This window comes from Dasypus novemcinctus, chromosome 5 (genome assembly GCF_030445035.2).
Source record: "Dasypus novemcinctus isolate mDasNov1 chromosome 5, mDasNov1.1.hap2, whole genome shotgun sequence".
Lineage (NCBI taxonomy): Eukaryota > Metazoa > Chordata > Mammalia > Cingulata > Dasypodidae > Dasypus > Dasypus novemcinctus.
Window position 1 is genome coordinate 18,694,447 of NC_080677.1, and position 21,923 is coordinate 18,716,369.

The following is a 21,923-nucleotide window of genomic DNA, read 5'->3' on the forward strand; positions in this document are numbered from 1 at the left end:
AGTGGACATGGCTCAAGTGGTTGGTCTTCCATCTACCATGTGGGAGGACCCAGGTTTGATCCCCGGGGCCTCCTGGTAAAGGTGTGCCCGCGCTGCGAACCAGTGCCCATGTGGCAAGACAGTGCCCATGCAGCGAGCCATGCAGCAGAATGATGACACAACAAAAAGAAGAGAGACAAAGGGGAGAGTCAAAGGCGAGATGCAACAGAAACCAGGAACTGAGGTGGTGCAAGTGACAGGGAACTTCTCTTCACATCGGAGGTCCCCAGGATCAAATACTGGTGAATCCTGGAGGAGAAAACGAGAAGATGAAAAGAGAAACAGACACAAAAGATTACACAGCAAATGTACACAGACAGCAAAAATAGCAGGGTGGGGGGCAGGGGGAATTATAAAACAAGAATAATAGAATGTGTAGGATGTGGAAACATGAGCTCACATACAAATAGCATTGTTATGGATTGAACTGTGTCCCTGCAAAAGTCATGTTCAAGTCCTAACCCCCAGTCCAGTGAATGTGACCCTTTTTTGCAAATAGGATCTTTGAAGATGTTGTTAGTTAAGACGAGGCCACATTGGATTAGGGTAGTGTCCTTATAAGGAGAGGAAATTTGGACACCGAGATAGCCATGTGATTGAGGCAGAGAATCAGCTATACTGACAGAAGCCAAGGAATACCATAGATTGCTGGCTACCAACCAGAAGCCAGGAGAGAGGCATGGAGTGGATTCTCCCCTTAAGAGCAAGCATGGTCCTGCTGATACTGTCATTTTGGACTTCTTGCTCCAGAACTGTGAGATAATAATTAAATTGCTGTTGTTTTAAGCCACCCAATTTGGAGTACTTTGTTATGGCAGCCCCAGCAAACTAAGACAAGGCTTAAGTTACCTAACTTTGCCCTAATGTATAGTAAGTAATCACATCATCATAAAGAATATTAAAGTTGTCTTTTCTTCTTTTTTTTTAGGTAGTGGGCCAGGCCAGGGATTGAACCCAGGACCTCATATTTGGGAAGCCAGTGCTCAACTACTGAGCCACATTGGCTCCCCTGAATCGTTTTTTTGTTTGTTATTTTGTTTGTTTTTAGAAGGCACTGGGAGCCGAACCTGGTACCTCGTGAGAAGCAGGCGCTCAACTGCTTGAGGTACATCTGTTTCCTGTCATCTCTCTCTCTTTTTTAAAAAAGATTCATTCATTCATTCATTATTCATTCATTCATTCATTCCTCCCCTTGTGGTTTGTTGCTTTCTTTGCTGTCTCTTCTCTGTGTCCATTCACTGTGTGTTTTTTTTTTCTGAATCTGCTTATCTCCCTTTGTTGCATTATCTTCCTGCACCAGCTGTCTGCAGCACTCGGGCCATCAGCTCTCCACAGTGCGTGGGCCAGCCTGCCTTCACAAGGAGGCCCTTGGACGCAAACCCAGACCTCCCGTGTGGTAGATGGGAGCCCAACTGATTGAGCCACAGCCACTTGCCCTGTCATCTCTTTTTAATTCAAATTCATCTATTCCTGCATTATGAAATTCTGCTTTTGTCAGCAGATGAGAAGTTTTCTACAATTCATCTTACCATATTTTACTTTTTCTTATTTAACATTCTTACAACTTGTTTTATTTTCTACTAGGTTGCTATTACTACTGTAACAAATTACTACAAATGTAATGGCTTAAAACAATAAAATCTATTATTTTACTGTTGTATCATATATCATTTTGCATTTTTCCCACAACCCTTCCAATTCATTCCCCCATTAGGCAGCACTTCTTTTCTTAATTGTTACACAGCAAGCCTTGAGAAATAACTGTTTGTGAGCTCATGACTGATAAGCAAAACTTGTGTGCTTAGACTTCTCTACCAGAAACTCCCAGATTATTAAGAATAATCTACTCAGTGAACCACTTGACCACTTTTGTTTCAATAGATCCCTTTTGTTATTACTGTAAAGATGTGCTTTCAGCCCTACGGACACTCAGTGTAAATGCTATTTTTATGTAGTTACTGTGAAAGTGTAACTTCTGCCGTCCTGAACCACTGTGAGTGGTCCTTGATTATCTGTCCTGAGCACTGCACTTTTTAATATGTTTCCCCCTCGCATGCCCTCCCCATCCGCACATAGACATATAGTATAAAAAAATCCTCTTGCTTTGTGGCAAGTGCAGACTTGATCTTCCAAAGCACCACGCTCTCTGCCCCCCGCCACAGATGAGGATTCTAAGGCCATGTCCAGACTTGGCTCTACCACTGTGTCAAAGCTTCCCCATGTAAGCCTCCTATTAAACGCTTTTTGCTTGCCAAGCTGGACTCATCAGAGTCTTTCTTTGGTCTGACATATCCCTCTCAGTTTGGTGAGAAGCTGTCGTCTTACACTGCTCCCTGCTATACTCAAAACAACAGTTCTGGAAGTCGGAAGTCTAAAAGGGGTTGGCAGACCATTTTCCTTCTGGAGGTTCTAGGGGAGAATTCCTCCCTTCCCTTTCCTCCCTCCCTTCCTTTCCCACCTTCTAGAGGCTGACCACATTCCTTGGCTTGTGTGGCCATCTTCCATCTTCAAAGCTAGAAGTAGCTTCACAATAGTATCTGCTTTCATGGCCACATCTCCTTCTCCAAATCTGAACTTCCTGTTACTCCTTTATAAGGATTCTTGTGATTTCATTGGATCTACCAGATAATTCAGGGTAATCTTCCCATTTCAAGCTCCTTAACTTAATCACATCCACTAACTATCCCTTTTACCACGTAAGGTAACATGGTTCACAGGTTCTGGCAATTAGGAGGTGGGCAATAAATAACCATCAAATTGATACTCATAGTTTAAACAATCAAATAATATTGAAAGGTCTACCCAGAAACAAATATTTTTAGCCCTTATATCTGTTTTTTTTTTTTCCTAGTATTACCTTCATCTTTCTCAATAATGTGCTTGCACTGTCATTTTTGGTTTGTTTAATTTCAGGCATTATCTGTTCATGTCCTGTTTTGATAGCCAAAGATTTGACTCTGCTACAAAACATCTCCCAACTTTCCTATCCTCCCAATTTGGTAACATTGTTCTTTTTTAGATAAACCAATAATTGGTGTTTATAACATCATAACGATTTATATATTATTTATTCCAGAGTAAATAGAGAAGTATAATTCCATTTCCTTTTCTGAATACTTTTGCTTGTCTTTGGGTTAATTTACCTTGTTTTTTTCACTTATATCATTTGCTATCCAGATGTTCTTAATGCTTATCATATGTTTCATCATATCAGCTATCAGTTCTCCTTTCTCCTGGGGCCTTTAGGCCTCCTGCTCTCTGGCCTGGTTATTCTCTAGGTCTGTGGCATAGATTCATGATTTCTCTTCATTGCTTTCTTGGACAACTTGCATATAAAAAGTGGGGTGGGTGGGGAGTAGCAAAGGTGACAATAAACTTTTCTGAAAGTTAGATTTCTGACATATTGGCCTATTGTCTATACATTTGCCAGAGATAAGATTTAAAAATCTGACCACCATTAGGTTCACGAATCAGGCTTGACTCTGCTGGAAAACGAGTCCTGACTCTATTTCCTACAACCAAGCAATACTCAGAATGAGTATTTTAAATTAATTATCTAGTTCTTTCTTTAGTTGTAACACCCAAGTCTTTTATGTAATTTAAAAAAAGGGAAAGAGGTTTTTGATATGGGAGGAGTCTATGGGGTGCTGGAGGGTATGTGGAATTTCTTTTATTTTTTAATGTAACATTTTTTGTGATCTATGTATCTTTAAGAAAAAAGACAATTCAATAAAAAAAATTTAAAAAAAAAGAATTGTTAAAAGCATTAATTTAGATCCCAATCTAATTGCTTCTGAGGATTTGGTAGATCCCTTAGCAGTAGATATTGATAAATAGTACATAATTATTAAAATTCTGCAACATGGAATGATATTCCAGAAAATATGAAACATTAGTTAAACCATACTAATGTCTAATAGGTATATTAAATTGCATTAACCTCTTTCCTTACTTTCCACTGAAACGAAATCATAGACCATAAGTCATTTATTCTGTGAATATCAATTGGGTGCTTCTGATTAAGGCACCAAATCTCCCGAATGTTCTTACCCTGCCAATTTCTCTTCCACTTCTTTGTTTTCTATCCTCTTTTTCTGCATTTGAAAATCATCCATTAAACTTTCTTCTACCTATCACTCCATCTACTTTTCACTTCCTGTCTCTCACACAGTCCCTTCCTTTTTTCTTCTCAACAGTCACTTGCTCAGCAACGCAGGTGTCTTCTCTATATTCCCTAGGTAGGCAAGATACGTACTTTGCCAAATGTATCACTCAGTTCTTACCTTCTTTAGGAGGTTGTGCTGAATATTTTATAGGCATTCAAGAAGTTATTGGCTATTGAACACCTAGAACTATGGGCAAATGTCATTTCCCTTAAATCCTTGCTTTTGAGTCAATTTTTAAAATCATGAAAACTTTTTACCCTCCTAACAATGGACACCTTTGATTTCAGGGTATTTTAGTTTGCTAGGCTACTAAAAGCAGATACCAAAATATAAATATGGGTTGGCTTTTAACAGTGGGAATTTAGTAGCTTACAAGCTTAAAGTTTTGAGGCTGACAAAAATGTCCAAATCAAGTCAACATCAAGATGATACCTTCTTCCTGAAGACTGGCTGCTGCTATTCTTGGCTCCTCTGCCACATGGCAAGGCATAGGACAGCGTCTGCTGGTCTCTCCCCTCTCTTCCAGGTTTTGTTGCTTTCAGCTTCTTGCTTCTGAGGCTCTTTCTTTGTCTGAATTTCATTCTCTTATAAAAGACTTCAGTAAGAGTATTAAGACCTATGCCGTGCCACATCTTAGCTGAAGGAACCTCATCACAATGTCTTACTTATGATGGGTCCATACCAACAGGAATGGATTAACTTTGAGAACATGCTTTTCTGGGGCATGTACAATTTCAAGCCACACAGGGTTAATCTGCAATTTACTTAATTAAATTGATTTGCTGACAGAAATAAAGGGACCAAGAAAAGGAAAGTGAGTATATACTATGATCTATGGATTTGGCCTGAAGGTTTTTTTTGTTTTGTTTTTTTATTCACCCTATTCTTTTTTTAGAAAAAATTTAAAACTTTACTTTGTATATTTAATAATCAAAAATATAAAAATATAAACAATTAAAAACTAAAAAGATATTACAGTTGAATAAAAACACATTTCTTAATTAAATGTACTGGATACCTATAAATAGTTTTTGAACCATACAATATGTTTGGTTCATAGTAATGCAAATCATACAGTATTTGTCCTTTTGTGTCTGGCTTGCATTGCTCAACTTAATGCCCTCCAGTTTCATCCATGTTGTCATATGCTTTACAACCTAATTTCTTCTTACAGCTGCATAATATTTCATCATGTGACTACAGCACAGTTTGTTTATTCATTCATCTGCTGCTGGATTGTTTCCAACTTTTGGGAATCATAAATAATGCCACTATGAACATCGGTGTGCAGATGTCTGTTCTTGTCTCTGCTCTCAGTTCTTCTGGGTATATGCCCAGTAGTGGTATTGCAGGGTCACATGGCAACTCTATATTCAGCTTATTTAGGGACTGCCAAACAGAGCTCCACAGCAGCTGTACCATTATGCATTCCCACCAACAGTGCATAAGTGTTCCTATCTCTCCACATCCTTTTCAACTCTTGTAGTTTTCTGTCATTTTAATAGTGGCCATTCTGAGATGTGTGAAATGATATTTCATTGTAGTTTTGATTTGCGTTTCCCTAATTAGAGACAGTGAGCATTTCTTCATGTGTTTTTTTGCCATTTGTATTTCTTCTTTGGACCAATGTCTATTCAAGTCTCTTGCCCATTTTTAAATTGGATTGTCTTTTTATTGTTGAGTTGTAACATTTCTTTATATATTCTGGATATTAAACCCTTATCAGATATGTGATTTCCAAATATTTCCTCCCATTGAGTTGGCTGCCTTTTTAAAAAAATTTAAAATTTTACTATTTATTTATTTCTCTCCCTTCAATCCCCCTCCCCATCCCATTATCTGCTTTCTGTGTCCATTCACTGTGTGTTCTTCTGTGTCTGCTTGCATTCTTGTCAGAGGCACTGGGAATCTGTGTCTCTTTTCATTGTGTCATCTTGCTGCATCAGCTCTCCATGTGTGCAGCGCCACTCCTGGGCATGCTGTGCTTTCTTCCCGCAGGGCGGCTCTCCTTGCAGGGCACACTCCTTGCACGTGGGGCTCCCCTATGTGAGGGACACCCCTGCGTGGCATGGCATTGCTTGTGCACATCAGCACTGTGCATGGACCAGCTCACCACATGGGTCAGGAGGCCCTGGGTTTGAACCCTGGACTTCCCATATGGTAGATGGACACTCTATCATTTGAGCCAAATCTGCTTTCTGAGTTGACTGCCTTTTCAACCTTTTGACAAAGTCCTGTGAGGTGCAAAATTGTTTAATTTTGAGAAGATTCCATTTATCAATTTTTTCTTTTGTTGCACAAGCTTTGGGTGTAAGGTCCAAAAAACCACCACCTACTACAAGGTCTTGAAGATATTTCCCTACATTTTCTGAGGATTTTTAATGATTTCAGTGATAATGGAATCAGTGCAGAGGAAAGGCCAAAAACAAAACAAAACAAAATGAACATATTGGTTTTCCATTGCTGCTGTAACAAAATATCACACACTTAATGGTTTAAAACAATGCAAATTTATTATCTTACAGTTTTGTCAATCAGAAGTCTGATATAAGGTCAGGATATAGTCTTTCTGGAGGGCTCTATGACTGAATCTGTCTCCACCATTTCAGGTTCTAGAAGCTACCTGCTTTCCTTGACTCATGGCTCCATCTTCAAAGCCAGCAATGTTGGGGCATGTCCTCACACTGCCATCTCTCTGGTTCTCTCTTTCAATTCATTCTTCCACTTTTAAGGACTCTTCTCATTATGTTGGGCTCACACAGATAACCCAGAATAATCAAGTCAGATGATTAGCAACCTTAATTCTACCTGCAGATTCTGGGGATTCAGATAGACGTCTTTGGTGGTATTGAGGATTATTCTGCCTACTAAAATAAGCAAACAAACAAACCAACAAAGAAGAAGATCCAGACATTCCCCCCTCCCCCCCCCAAAAAAAGGAAAAATTATGGGATTAAATAAAACCCAAAATCTGGAGGAGTGGATGTTAGCAAAGAAGCAGTGAAGACAAGATAGTCCATGATGTTGGGATTACTTAACATTTTCATAGAATTATTATGCTGGAATGAACTTGGATATGTCATGTAATTGTTGACAAAACCCTGAAATCAGTTTGTACTGATAAAAATATCAAAAATTCATAATAGAATAAAACTTATACCACTTATCTCTTAAAAGACTCAAAATAGTGACAATAGGCAACTTTATTCAAACCACCCTAGAACAAGATAGTGTATATCTCTTAAATTCAGTACAAATTACAAAATGATTATACTCCACAGTCCCATAATTTGATGAATTTTGGATTGTAAATTGCTAAGCAGTTTTATATGGCTTCTTGTAGCTACTATATAGTGCTCCCTTGGACTTCGTGGGTTTTTTTTTGTTTTTTTTTTTAATGCTACTTTGGTATTGTGTCTGGGATCTTCTAATTTTACTCTTACCCTAGCTAGAAAATACTGGATACACTTTCTTGTGTGTGCACAAAGATAGCAACTGAGGTTTTAACTGTATCACACCATTCATCCAGTTCCCCTCACTTTACTCAGCAAGTCAACAGAGTGGAGTAGACATCTGCAACACAGAATAAGTTTCGTTTTTTCCTTTTATTCATTCTATGAGCCCCAAACTAATCCTTGTCAAAGGGAATGAGATTAGAAATCTCTGTTCCTTTTGAATTTGTATGAGGTTTCTGAATGTTAAACCCAAAACTCAACAATAGGTGAATGTTTAATACACTATCTTTCTTTTAGTTGCTAAAATTTTAAAAAGTGGAATTTGAAGTCAAAACCCAGTGTCTCTATATTTCTGAAATGGCTATTTTAAAATACAATCCATAGCTCTCTTTTCTTTCCTCCATTTTTGACTCTTTGCACTTAAATTTTCTCTTTTTGCGTGCATACAAAAACAAAACCTGAAGTCCCAAAGGAAAAAAAAATCAAAGAAGCAATAACTTAATAATGGCAATTTCAGTTTGTAGGATACTCTTGAAGTGGTCTTGGCCAAAGTGTCTCAAAGACTTTTTACCATGACTCCTGGAGGTAGGCAAAAGACCCTTTGGGCCACCTGTTACTATTTTCCAGTGAAAAGATCTCAGTGCTGACTAATCAATCAATAAAAATTGAAGTTGAACCAGAAAACAAAATTATATCCAATTTTAGTCATCCTCAGAACCTCTCTAAGTAGGTTACTAAGCAAGACCTGTGACAAGTACAAAGGACTATCTAAGGAATAGGAATCACTCAGCTCTAAGAACTGAAGGAAAGACTTGATTTGGTAAAAGTTGTCAGTCCATGAAGTAGGGTAACAGATGACAAGTAAGTTGCAGACCATGCTTACAAAATCACTTTGATCTGGTCTAGTTTTCCACCAGAGTAAGACTCTTTCAATAACATGCCCGTGTTGTCCATGCAGACTCTACTTGGAAATTTCCAATGGGAAAATCATCAATATTTTGAGAGAAACTCATGGGCAGTTTTAATTATTGGATAGGTTCATGTTCTATTGAGCTGCAATGTGCCTCACTGTAATTTCCAGCCAGCCATTTGTCCTATTTCTAACCTAAGAAACTACTAAGAGTAAGTCTCTGCTCTATTTTATGTAATAGCTCTTCAACTACATGAAGGCTCCTCTTATATTCTCCCAGGAAACCTTTTTTTTTTTACAAGTTAAACATCTTTGACTTATTTTTCACATTATGTAATTTCTTTTTGGTTGTTGTTGAAAACATATAGTTTACTTTACTATTTAAACAATCTAATTTAACCCCACACGCTATTTCTAACCTTGTTTCTTTCAGTCCTGGTAAGAGAAATAGACTGAATCCAGGTTCAGATTATAGCTCAGATTAATTTTTAGCTCAGCACAATTTTATTAAAAGGCAATTGTATTTATTGTTCCTTCAAGGGAACAAAAGAACCATAAGCATTAGCAGAGGATGGATTATCTTTGAAATTTCTTATGTTTGAACCAGACTTGTCTTATACTTATGATGGTCCCTTGTAATAAGTTTATTCCACCTACCTAATCTTCAATTTAAGCTAAAGTAACTAATTACTGAAAAATCAGATTAATGTATTACTTGTTTTCATAATAATACAACAAGGTGAATATTTCTGGAATATATGGACTGTCACTTGTACTCATGGATCATATAATGAACATTTAGAAATAGATTCAACACTGAAAGACCTAGAATAAACTTCAGGGGCTAGCGCCACATATACACGCACAAGGAAGCACTGGTCAAATTTATTTTAGTTATAAACAATTCTAAACATTTTTTTGTTTTAAAACACATCAATTTAATTGAAAGCCTGGAATTGTAATAAAGTTCCCAATTATTATCATCCTCAGTATCATCCCCTCCTATCCCCCAAAAGAAAGGCAAACCATAACAAATGGAAAAATAGGGAAACGGACTTTGGCCCAGTGGTTAGGGCGTCTGTCTACCACATGGGAGGTCCGCAGTTCAAGCCCCGGGCCTTCTTGACCCGTGTGGAGCTGGCCCATGCGCAGTGCTGATGCGCGCAAGGAGTGCCCTGCCACGCAGGGGTGTCCCCCGCGTAGGGAGCCCCACGGCAAGGAGTGCACCCATAAGGAGAGCCGCCCAGTGCGAAGGAGGGAGCAGCCTGCCGAGGAATGGCGCCGCCCACACTTCCCGTGCCGCTGATGACAACAGAAGCAGACAAAGAAAACAAGACGCGGCAAATAGACAGAGAAAACAGACAACCAGGGGAGGGGAGGGGAATTAAATAAATAAAAATAAATCTTTAAAAAAAAAAAAAAAAGGAAAAATATATTTAACAACTTAAATACATTTTTCCATTCATTACCTTTCTTATTTTACATGAGACAACCCTGGGATGGAAAAACATAGAAAAAACATTTTTTTTTTACACATTGAACAATTTCTACATAGCCATTTTCTATTTATCTAAGTAGAAATGACTGCTTTGTTTGGGGTATTATGTTTAGCACAGCAAACTGTTCAACAATGCATCTCTCCCCATCTTCTTTCAGATCGGACTTGGTAATCAATGGACTTTGCCATATATCCAACTTTAGTAATCATTTTATATTTATACAATTATTCCATAGTTTTCTAAAGTTCTTTTGAGTAATAAATTCTGATAGTTAAATTAATCTGGAAGTAGCCATCAGTTAATCTTGGAGTAGGGAGTCTACTTTCACAATTTCTTTTTATTAAATTATACAACAAGCATGTTCTTTTATTTGGAGGTAATTGTAGAATTCTACTCTCAGACTTACATTTAAACTGTTTAAATAAATATCTACACAAATTCTTATTTATACCAAGTACTGTAAGTGGCTTATATGTCATTATATCTTCATCCCAAGAGTAGGAAACAATTATTCTAGGGATTGATAGAAAAATAAATACCATAACTGAAGAGGATCAAGAAAATGTTGACTTTTGAAATTTTGCTCATTTCCCTTGACGCTCTCTATCCACCCCCCTTCCATGATAAATACTATACAGAAAAATTTAAACTGGGGTTAAATCCCAAAATAACCCTTCAATTGAAACCCTTTTCTAAGAGAACTAATTTTCCCAACCTCTCTTTTCCTTCAAACCAGAAAAACATTTTAGGCAAATAAATTGCAGACCTTCAAGTTCTCACCTAAGTTGCTTTTATGTACTTGTCTCAACAGGGAACCACAATTCTGCCTCTACTACATTTCCTTGACTAGGAACATGCAGCTTAAAATCTGGTGTTTAATTAAATGTGCACAATATTTGAGTGTAATTGGCATTTTTAAAAAATTCAATAATGCCCATGACAAATAACTTATCTGGACAGACTCAATAAAAAAAACAACAAAACTTGGTTAACGTTAAAATAAAAAGAACCATGGGGAGTGGTTGTAGCTCAAGTGGTTGAGCACCTGCTTCCCATGTATGACATCCTGGGTTCAATCCCTGGTACCTCCTAAAAAAAGGAATAAATAAATAAATAAAAAGAACCACATGTATAATAACATATAAATATCTTGATAAGAATGATGTGACCTAGGAGAATCTAGAAATTCTTGGGTTAATTTTAACAACACAGTGATAGGCTTTTCAAGATACTTCTTAAACTCAACAAGCCGCTGTGCTACTACTGCTCCATCCACAACCCAGTGATCACAACTGAGTGGAAGAGACAACATGCTAGCCACATCAAATTCTTTTTCATTATTTGCTGGAACCAGTCTATCCTCTGAAGCACCAACTGCCAAAATACATGCTTGAGGTAGGTTAATAATAGCAGAAAAATTCTTAATTCCAAAGATTCCTAAATTGGAGATTGTACAAGTGCCATTCTAGAATTCGTGTGGCTGTAGTTTACCCTCGAGCTTTGGTTGCTAAAGAAACAACAGCTTTCTTAAAGGTTTCCAGTCCTTTTTTATGAGCATTAAACACAATAGGAGTGATGAGTCTTACAAAAGTACTGATGGCAGCACTGATATCAGCAATGTGATTTTGTCTTATGACAGGGTCCAGCCAAGAAGAATTTGCTTTGGGAACTTTTTTTAAACTTTATTTTGTTCATTTAATAATTGCAAATATAAACAATTAAAAATAAAAATAAAACACATGAATAAAAACATCCATCTCTCAAATGTACTGGATACATATAAATTTTTATTTTTTATATTTAAAAAAAATTTTTATTGGTTTTCCGGAAACTTTTAAACATGCCAAAGCTGAAGCTTTTATGATGAAATCATTGACAGAAATTTTGCTGCTGTTCCTTTCTAACATCTTATTAAGTTCTTTCTGTACCAACAGAAAGTCTCCCATATTTACATCAATAGAAAGGTAACCGAATTTAACCTTGAGGTCCCAGGTTCTCTTTTGGGGATCTCCCCCTGGTCCCAGGTATTCCAAACAGGCCTCACCATTGGCCCCCACCAATAGTGGGGTAACCGATATCGGCCGGGGCTCACCCCCTTAGCACTAGCAAGGGGGAGGAATAATTAAGTTTAAAAGGTAATCACGAGAGGCAGAGCTCACTCCCTGCCTAGAGGAGCCCGCACCAAATCTTGGTGTGTACTTCCATCTTTCTCTGCCATTTCTCAGCAAACTTTGTTCTTTCCCCCATTTCCCAATCAATTTTTTTTACCGGCCTAAAAAAAAAGAAAGGTAATAATGAGGTATGGTTTGCTTAGACATCATTAACAGCCGTGCAATACCTTGGGAATGCCACTGATTGGGATATCTGCGAAGACACCTGCAGGAAGTGGTGTCACTCCTGGGCCCGGGAGAGGCACACCGTCTGCTGGCGTTCGAGCACTTGGGTAGGCACGAAAGAGACAACGTCCTTCTTGGTGATTCTGCCACCTGGGCCCATCCCTTTCACTCGTGCAAGGTCAATCCGTTCCTCTGCTGCCAATTTCTTTGCAAGAGGACTGACAACCAGCCTTCCTTTGGTCCAGCAGAAGTGGCTGGGCTGGTTCCTGAAGGTGTGGGAGCTGCAGGCGGTGGAGTTGGAGGAACAGTGGCGGCTGGGGGGTGGGGCATGCGGGGGTGCTTGGAGTTTTAAATCAGTTACTTCAGTTGGCCTATAGTCAGCAAATGCTGGTATATCTGCTTCTTTTTCTGCAATGATAGTGGGGTTCCTGGAAGGCCACCTCTTGTGCCTTCAGGAATCAAGATTTTTGCTAGGTAGCCTTCTTCCTGAACTTCAAACCTCTGGTGGCCCTGTCAGTCTCTATCTCTGCTAACGAGTGCCCTTCACTTAGGTTTTCACCCGCTGCCCCCCACCCAGCCCCCCATCTCTGAACTATGCCCATGGTCATGGCGGGGAAAGGGCGGGAGAGCCACCCGCATGTGATGGAATCGGAGCGGCCAGGAGCCTGAGCAGCAGGTGCAGGAGGTGGCGGCAGGGGTTGATGCTGGCGCTGCTCGCCGGGGAGGTGCTGCAGAAGATTCCAACGTATAATTTTAAAGGCCTCTTAGCCTCAGGCTTTTCAACTGTAATACAGGTAATCGCTCCAACCGGGACATCTCTGGTATCTTCGGCAACAAGCATCTTTGCCGTCTAACACACTCTCAGGCTCTCAGATCCAACAGGGGCTTTATCTGTTTCAACCTCTGCAATTGCAGCACCCTCATCGATTTTTCCCATTTCCTTTTTTTCCCAACGGGCTGTGGGGCTTCCTGCTTTGTGGGGGAGAGAGGCGATGGAAGCTTCGGAGGCGGGGGCGGGCCTGGAACCGCGGCAAAGCCAAGAGCGGCAGCGGCTCCGCGTGGGCCGCGCCCAGACCCCGCATCCCCCGTGAACGCGTTGTTGCAACGGGCCGGGGTCGGGCCGGACCGCGGAGTCGTGCGGGGAGCTCCGGGTCCCTCCCGCAAAGCCGAGCGCACAAGCCCGCTCGTGCGCCCGGGGCGCACAGACGCTCCACCTAGAGCCCGCGCGCGACCCCACGCCCCCAACCCACGCCGTTTCCTGATTCCTTTTGATACAGTCAGGCTTCGTCAGTTTGTATAAAATGTGATGTCTTAAACTGAGCACAGAGTTCTGAAAAAAAACAACAACAACGTTGAGTCTCCATTTACGTCCTTCCGTTTAAATAAAAGGAACTTCTTGTGGCGAGAACCACTGAATCCATCATTTATGACTCTGACACTAGTAACCAAACTGGCTTTACTATATTTCAAGTTTTTTAAGTATTTAAATGGTTCCCCTACCTCCTCTACCGTGTATTATCCCTAATACAACAATCCTAAAAAGTATGTTTTCCTTGAAATTCAAAAGTCAGTGGAGATAACACTGTATACCTAGCAACCCGAGGTGGTTTTTTTTTTATATATATATCTACCTACCTTCCCCCTTGTGTCTCAAGTGAAGGTGACTCATCGCCAGCCCAGGGGTAAATCCTGAGTGGTCCATTCCCCTTGCCGGGAGATTGTTTCAGCAACAGGCCCGTGATTCAACTCAGCCTAATGAGAATTGTGCAAACTTCTGCTGGAGTTGCTTCTTGGAAAGATTTCCTCAACTGTTAAAAGGCGATCCCAAGAAACAGCTCTTTCCTGCCTCTGGATGTTATAACGTTATATTTAGATGTGTTTTCAGGAACTGCTGGCGCCATTTTGCCTCGGACCTGAAATGTCAGAGTGAAGATGCGGAAAGAACCTGCGCCCTTGGTGACATTACTGAGGTACCTATGTCAACTAACTTTTCCTTCCTCGGTATCTTCTGCCCTTCCTCTCTACTTCCTGTTATGAGATTTTAAAAACACACAACAAAACCTCCCTTATTATTTTTAAACATTTTCATTCTGGTAACATATGTAAGACCTAAAATGTCCCCCATTCAACCACATTCACATGGGTAATTCAGTGATGTTAGTTCCATTCATAATGCTGTGCTGTCATCACCACCATCCATTACCAAAAATTTACAATCAACCCAAATAGACATTCTGTACAATTTAAGCATTAATTCCCCATTCCCTATCCCCAACCCAGACCCTGGTAGCCTATATCCTAGACTCTGACTCTATGAATTTGCTGATTCTGATTATTTCTTATTAGTGAGATCATACAATATTTGTCCTTTTGTGTCTGGCTTCTTCGCTCAACGTGGTGTCTTTAAGGTTCATTCGTGTTGCTTCATAAATCAGAACTTCATTCCTTTTTAATGCTGAATATTATTCCATTGTATGTATATGCCACATTTTGTTTATCCATTCATTGGTTGGTTGATGGACACTTGTGCTGCTCCCATCTTTTGGCAATTGTGAATAATGTTGATAAATCTCTTATTTTTTTAAGTCAAGTTAAATCATGGTTTTCTGGACTTTCAGCCAAAGTCATCTTAACTGATAAATTCTGTCCTTGAACATTACAACAACCAAGTTAACCCTCATGTCATAATTGGTGGGAAATCCAATATCCTCCCAATATGTCTTCAGATTCCCTCAGGCTGGCATCTCATAGTTAACTTCGAATGCAATGTCCTGATGCCACTGAACTTTTGATCTCACTTTCATTTCATTTCCTTTGGTGAAGTTTTCCCCTATGCATTTTGTTGATCCAGCCATGGAATATGACTGCTTTCCTCCAATATAAAAAAAAATCCTCTCACATCAGGCACACAAAGCTTACTGTGTGCAAAACTATAATGAAGGTTTGGGAAAGGGAGTGAAGTTTACAATACAAAATGGGTAATCAGATGTTCTTGTTTTTAAGCATCCTCAGCACTTCCATTGTTTGGAAATTTTCACTGGTTTATCTTATTTAGTCATCAGTCTTTGGTTTTGTTGTTCAGGCTTATTTCTTGGAGAAGTGCTTCATCACAATTCCTACAACTTATTTTCAAGTTGATTTAGTGTTCCACTTACTCCGGCATTCTGGTCTACGTTTGCATATCCCAAAGTCATTATATGCTCTCTAAGTTAAGGGCCCTCTGCTTTGGGTCTCACTTTTCTAGGGCATAGAAAAATTGCCAAAAGCTTTGAAATTTTAGTCTCTCCTTTCTTTTTCTCTACCAGTTTCTGCAAATAGAGGGACCCAGCATAAGGGAGCAATTTTCTGACTGATATGAATTATGCTTTTTGGTTTTTTTAGAAATTATTTTACTACTTTTTTAAAAGATTTATTTTATTTATCTCTCCCCTTGCTGCTTGCTTGCTGTATGCTATCTGTGTCCATTTGCTGCATGTTCTTCTGTGTCTGCTTGTCTCCCTTTGTTGCATCATCTTGCTGTGCTAGCTCTCCTTGGGCGTGGGCCAGCTTGCCTTCACAAGGAGAACCTAGCAAGTGAACCCGGGGCTTCCCATATCGTAGATGGGAGCCCAATCGGTTCAACCACATCTGCTTCCCTACTACTAACTTTTTAATTAAAAAGTTTATCCCACTTCTTCCCCAGATTTGTCTGTCTGCTCATTGTTTGCTCACCTTCTCCAAGAGGCACCGGGAACCAAACTTGGGACCTCCCATATGGGAGACGACTGCCCATCAGCCTGAGCCACATCTGCTCCCTGCAGGCTGTGGCATTTGCTGGCTTGTGGCATCTTCTTGTTTTGGCATCTAGCTCATTGCAGAGGGTGCAAAGTCTCCTGTCTTCTTTAGGAGGCACTAGGACCCGAACCTGGGCCCTCCCTGTGGTAGGCAGGTGCCTAACTAACTGGTTGAGCCCCATCCTTCTCTCAGTTATGCTGTTTTAAGTACCATTTTCTTTTCTCTGATATGCAAGGATAGCTAATGTAATGAGTAATTGTGCTAGAATATTTGTGTGTGTCATCTTTTCAGAAACTGAATCTTTTTGTGTTGCCGAAGAGCTCTACAACATGGAAATCCCTCACGTTATCACCAGCTTCTATTCATGGAAAAACACTGAATAAAATAAAATTCTATTTTAAAAAATCTCAGAAGTTTGTTGTCTAATTTTGTTTAGTTGTTTAGTCAGTGCTAGACTTAAATAATACATCTTTATCCAAATGTTCTCTTAGATCTCTTATCTTATGTCCTTCTCCCTGACTATCTTGTTGAGACACTCGAGTCTACTAAAAGGATGGAGGTGACAACATGATACCAGGACATTACTGTTCCACAAAAATCTTGTTTATTACTACTCTGTGGCTCCATTTTCAAAAGTAAACTGCTCTCCTCATCCATTCATTTTCTCATTCATTCTTTCATTTATTGTTCATTGAGTGTCTTCTACATATCAGCCCCTTGCTGGGTACTCCTTGTCATTATGCCCTTGAAGTTAGAATAGTCATGAAAATACTTCAGACTTCACTGATTTCATATCAATGTCAAATCAATATTATGTTCTAAGTACCTGCTTAATATAAATGGGATTTAATGCTGCAAAGGACATTAGTTGAGGATAAAAGTTGAGGAAATTAGACCATTCTTTTGTAGTTTACTGTTACATTTATAGTCAGTTATCATTGACAATTAAATGTGGGGTAGCGTGGGGAAATACTGCCATAATCATAAGCTTTATTTACTAGTGTTACTTGTCCTGTAAATATTTTACAATATTTTTTGTAATAGGGTTAAAGGTGGTTTCAGAACTTTGACTTGAATAAAATTAAGCAACAATAACTGTTCTGTTGCTGTTCTCAGTGTTTACTCTATCTACAAACTTAGCTGTAAAGTCAGAAATTAAGCACATTCCTGGCATAAAATCTAATAATATGATGCCCCCCTCCCCCCCAAAAAAACTTACTGAGATACTGTTTTAAAACTGTACTTCCTAAGCAGATGTTTTATTTTGGACTTGATGTCATTGGGTTTGAATAATGCATGCTTACACAAAATAATACTAAATAAAGCTTCTCATGGAGAATAAATACAAGTCACCAAAAAATATACTTATATGTTAGAATGTATAGCTGTTAGAAAGAAAGCTGCACTTGTAAGAGAAGAAAAGCTCACCCGATTGTGGAGAAGAATAGAATTTTATTAATCATCTTGCAAGAACTGGCACACAACCTGTACAAAATGGCTGGTGGGCCAAGGGGCAAAAAAGTGATATTTACAGCCTAAACCTAACACACACGTCCCTCCCCTGTTCCCCTTTGATTGGGTGCTTCAGGGTTACAGCCTGTCTGAGAGGTCTAACTAAGCTCCGCAGTTCCTGCTCTCAGTCGCAGCTCCCATGCTCTCTACACTGGCCGGCTGGGCGGCTCAGCACTGCTTTCACTCCTGGCACACTTGTCAAATTTGGCGCCTCTTTCACTATTGGCCCCGCCCCCACTTCTCACCATTGGCTCCCAACTCGCTTTGGCGCCACTTTTCAAATTCTTGGGTCCAAAACCGCTAGAACCCCTTTCTCTCCCTCTTCCAACGGCAGAGTTGACTCTGCCTTCCCCTTTGTGAAAATTAAACTTAACCCTTTCCTACATAGCTATCTTCATATGAAGATGATGATACACTAACTTGTGATTAAAATTATGTTTTGTAATATTTATCATCTGTGTGCCAAACACAATGCTAGGAACTAAGCATACAATAATAACATAGGGTTTTTACCCACAAGAAATTTCAATTCATGGCTTTGTGACCTTTCATCTATAGCAGAGATTCTTAACCTTTTTTGTTCCATGGACTCCTTTGTCAGATGAAAACCATGGACCCCTTACTAAGTCCACACTGTACTATGTATTATTTAATAACTATATCATACCTACACCAACATGTCTCCACAAGAATAATGTTCTTTTGAATTTCAGTTCATGCTCATGGATCCCTTGTTAAGAACCCCTGATCTATAGCCTCTCACACTTCCAAAGAAATGAAAGAAAAAGGAAACTAACTGATTAAAGATCATTTGGAAGGATAGCAATAAACAATAATAATGGCCAGTATCTGTTGAACACTATACAAACTTCATCCTATGAATATCACATTTAATCTTTAAAACAAGAATATAAGGTAGGAGCTATTATTCTATTATTCTCATCCCTACTTTGCTGACTGAGGCTCTGAGAAGCCTAGCAAGGGAAAGAATGAGGATTTACGCCTAAAAGGGCCTGACACCTGAGCTCTATAACCCTTACATTGTACCTTTTCTTATGGTGGGTGTAGGAGTTTGAGATAGTGTGTACCCCCAGGAAATCATGTTCTTGAAACTGTGGGTGTGAAACTATGGTAGGTGGAGCCATTTGATTAGATTTCTTCAGTAAGGTGTGCCCCAGGTGGGTCATATAAAGGAATGGAGTCCTTTATAAGCAGATGAATATGGAGAATGGGGACCACAGAGACAGAGAAACCCTCAGAAGCTGAAAGAGAAAGCCCTGGAAACCAGAAGCTGAAATCAGTGGAACAGAGAAGCTGAGAGAAAGTCATAAAGCAGGAAGCTGTAGGCAGTGGGTCCTGGAGGAGGAGGGAGAACCTCAAGAGATGGCTCTATGTGCCTTGCCATGGGAGAGGGGCTTCCAGGATCACCATCAGCTGGTCTTTGGGGAGGAAAAGCATTGCTTAATGAAACTTGATTTGGACATTTTTCTCAGCCTTGAAACTGTAAGCTTTTAAAGTAATAAATCCCCATTGTAAAAGCCAACCCATTTCTGGTAGCCTTTAGCAAACAGTGAGGTAAATGGAAAAAATGTCTTTCCTCTATCTTTGAACAATGATGTGATATAATACCTTTACACTGGTCAATCTCTAGGGTAGAGTTATACTTTCTCCTCTTTCTCTTTCTTGCTTTCTTTTTTTAATTTGCTGTCATTCACAAGTCCATTTATTGCTTTTATCAACATTCCTTCCTAAAGAAAGTCCTTTCTTAGCTCCCTTCTTTTTTTCTTATTCTTTCCTTAGAGGCCCTCCCTTTCTCCCTAGAAACTGAATTTCCTCCACAGAACATGCTGATAATTCTGGGTTCTTTACTTGGAAGTTGAGTGGGAAGGTCATTGGCCTATGTATCAGTCAGGGTTCTCCACAGAAACCCATTAGGAGACATATATCAAGAAATTTGGGAAGTAGATGTGGCTCAAGTGATTGGGTTCCCATCTACCATATGCAAGGTACTGGGTTTGGTTCCTGGGGCCTTCTGGTGAAAGCGAGCTGTCCTGCATGGCATGGAAAGCAGTCTCAATGGGATGACACAGCAAAAAAACAAAGCAAAACAAAACAAAAGACACAAAGGAGAGACAGTGAGAGAAACAACAAACCAGGAAGCTAAGGTGGCTCAAGCGACTGAGTACCTCTATCCCATTTCAGAAGGTCCTGGGATTGGTTCCCAGTACCTCCTAAAGAGAAGACAAGAAGACACAGAAGAACACAGCAGGAGTGCAGGCAGTGGGGGTGGGGTGAGGAATAAAATTTTTAAAAAATACACAGAAGACTTAAAAAAAAATTCATTTTAAGGAATTGGCTTGTGTGATTTGGGGAGATTGCAAGTCTGAAATTTATAGGGCAAGCCAGGAGTCCAGCAAACTGGAAACTCAGGCAGGTGTTAATGTTGCAATATTGAGTGTGAAATCTGTAGAGCAGACTGACTGGAAACACAGACAGAGCTGGTGTTGTAGTCTTGAGGCAAAACTTCTTCTCTAGGAAACCTCGATTTTTGCTGCTGAGGTCTTCAACTGATTGGATGAGGTCCACCCACATTATTGAGGGTAATCTCATGTCCTTAAAGTCAACCTTCATAGCAACGTCTAGACTAGAGTTTAACCAAACAACTGAGCACCCTAGCTTAGCCAGGTTGAACATGAAATTAACCACCACAGCCTAATATTCTAGACAAAGAACAGAAAAGAGTTCACCCTTTGGAAAGTTAAGGAATGGGATTAAGCTCTGTTCCCGAAGGAAAACAATCTTGTTGCCAGACTAAATCTGTTGACTCCTCCAAACCAGTACCACCGAATAACTGGCATGTCCCCCTGCTGCTGCTGAGACCGGTTTCCCATTGATATGCAACAGTAGATAGAATTTGCTGGCTGATCAGAATATTTTTTCCTAGGGTCTAAAGCAAAACATAACTCAGCAATGGCATCCTTGTGAGGAAAAGTGAGATGGGGTAAGCTGAGGTCAGCCAGTTCTTAGAGCTGATGGACTGTCCAAAACTATCCTCTTAATAAATTAAACATGTTTCCCAGTCATACATTCCAACCTCTCTCTTTTAAAATAAGATGAGATTCTAAGAGCGAAACTAATGCGACTACTTATGCATAACAACATGAGAAATTACAGAAAGGGTATGTAGAATAAATATTTTTCTCCTACATTTCCATGGACTTAAATAGGGTTCTTCTGCTGTGAAGGAGCCACACTTCAAAAATGACTCCATTTTAGGGATGAGCCTCATATTTCCATTCTTCTAAAGAATAGCAAATGTCACACAGTTCCCATGGCTTATTTCAGAAATGTCTTTAAAATCTAGGTACAAAATGTTATTGGGAGCACAAATTAAAAGTGAAAGAAAGGCAATTGTAGAGATACAGAATCATATATGCTTCTAAACTCTTTCCCCTGAAATTTTTATAAGTATGGCCTGTTTACGTAATATGTTAGTTAATGTTCTTTCATTTAGCTTTGTGTTGGGCACATTTATTCAATTATTCAACAAACATTTATTGAGGATCTATTTTATTTTGGTATTGACTCAAGGGCCAAGGATACAAAGGTAAGATATAGAGCTTATCTTTGAGATGTATTTTGTTTAGTGGGGAATAGTAAATAGGCAGTTTGAATACCATGTGGTAAATAATATGATACAAATGTGTACAGGGAGCACGAGATTGAGATTGGCACTTAACCCAAGTTGTGATGTGAGCAGGATCAAGAAAGTTGTCCATGAGAAGGAAACATTGAAGAGGGATAAATATTGTTAGTGAGGAGTCCAGCTCCTAGCTAAATTCCTATGTGGGCTCTTTTAGGCCCCACCATAGGCAATTACAAAGCTTTGCCTGGTAGAAGTTCCTCTTTCCACCCCAGACTTTGGGCACAGCAGTCTGTGCAAGGACTTAGGCCAGCCTTGCTGGTCCTACTTTTACCAGTATCTCCATTCCCAACCTGAGTCCTTCTCCAGGGACCTTTGCTGAGATCTCTTTATTAGGGAAGAGGAGGGAGAGACCTTGAAGACACTTTTCTTCACTCTGATTCAGTATTCAGTACTTTTCCCTTCTAGATCTCCCCTTGCCTCAGCTTCTGGGTAGATAAAGTTGCAGGAGACTTTTGTTTGGGGCTCCCTCAGCAGTTAGATACACCCTCGTCTGTGCTGATTCATCTGACCTTCGCCCAGTGGTATG

General features: G+C 39.7%; 1 pseudogene; it reads right to left on the minus strand.

The window, feature by feature from the left end:
• LOC101447568 (dihydrolipoyllysine-residue acetyltransferase component of pyruvate dehydrogenase complex, mitochondrial-like) overlaps positions 1 to 21,923 on the minus strand; it is a 48,901-nt pseudogene that overhangs the window by 10,379 nt on the left and 16,599 nt on the right.